Raw genomic sequence first — 1,560 nt, forward strand, 5'->3', positions numbered from 1 at the left:
CAAAATCACACCACACACATCTCACAGGCATGGCATACAACTTTGTGCCAACAACACACGCACACTCTCTCTCTCTCTCTCTCCCACACACAATCTCAAAGGCACACAGGATGGCATACAACTGCATGCACAAAAATCACACACACACACACACGTACACACACACACAACACACTCACACACACACAAGAAGACAAAGATGATGAATCAGACACAAATTTACATGCACAATCTGCAGTAGCAATGTGGATTAACTTTTTTAAAGCTGATACTTTAATCAAGCATGCATTCGTGGTTCATCAAAACTGAGAATTCCTAAATGCTAGAAATAGTTCTGGCCCTTCAGATATAAAGTAACTTCAATACAAAATCTGTTCTCACATTTCTCACAAACTGTTTTACACTGATGCATTAATCACAGTGTGCCATGCTTTTGTCCATTTAAGGTAAACATTTAAGCATATGGTTGGGGGGTTAATGTGAAATGAGGAAAACTTGTGTGAAGAAGTTTCCTTGGTCCGGGTTTGATGTGAAACTATTATATATCAATGGAAAGTACCATGCGCACAGAAGCAGAACGTTTCTTTTTGTATGTACTCATTAGCCTGCAGATTTTGCAGGACTGTGTACATACATGTGTGTTTGTGTGTGTGTGTGTTTGCATGAGTGTGTTCTATGTAGTGTATGTGTGTGCCTTGAACATTAGTCTGGGTTAACATAGGTGCATGCAGGTGTGTGTGCACACAAAATGAAATGTGCATGTTTAAGCATCAACATAACAATCACTGTTTGATCCAGTACATGTGCTACCACTATTAATGTTAAGTACATTGAAAGTAATATCAGTGTTGTTTTTTCTGACCATTTTTGACTCACTTGTGTAAACAAAGTGAGTCGGTGGTTATAATTTTATATATATTTTTACTGACAGTGGAAAAGAAAAAGAGAGTGCAGCCTGTAGAGCAACAGTTCTGGAGCTCTGCCCTGTTTTTCCAAAGGTAAGAATAGGTTACCGAGGTCACCCATCTGTTGCTGGCATTGCATAGCTGGTCTATAGGGGTAGAACATGACAAAACCATTGATACAAACCGTTTTCCTTGTGTTGTTTGCATAAACTGGTGTTTGCATCATCCTGTTGGTCAGAAAGTTATGACAAGATAGTGAAACAGGGAGTTATGCCCCATTCCTTCTTTGGGTTGAAGTGAGCGGCAATGGACTGTTTGCACAGAAGTCATCTTTCTCCCAGATCACCTGGCAAGATGCTGCTTCCTTCCCACCTGGCTGCAGACATTGGATGCTGTGCAGAATCATTGATGTTTTGCTTGTTCGCAGAAGAGCGAAGTCCATTTTATAAAGCAAGCAGTGAGAAGTGTCAGAGAGCAGTTCAACAGTAAGAAAATCTGTAGCGAGTGATTCACTTAACTGATATGTTTTGGAAGGTTTTGTTCTTAATGTCTGTGTCACTCTTCAATAGATATCCCCAACATGGGGTGAGAAAAAAAATCATTTATATGGTCCACATTCTAGTTTACTTTAGTCTGTCTGGTGTGTGTGTGTGTG

Source organism: Babylonia areolata, chromosome 27 (genome assembly GCF_041734735.1).
Source record: "Babylonia areolata isolate BAREFJ2019XMU chromosome 27, ASM4173473v1, whole genome shotgun sequence".
Classification (NCBI taxonomy): Eukaryota; Metazoa; Mollusca; class Gastropoda; order Neogastropoda; family Buccinidae; genus Babylonia; species Babylonia areolata.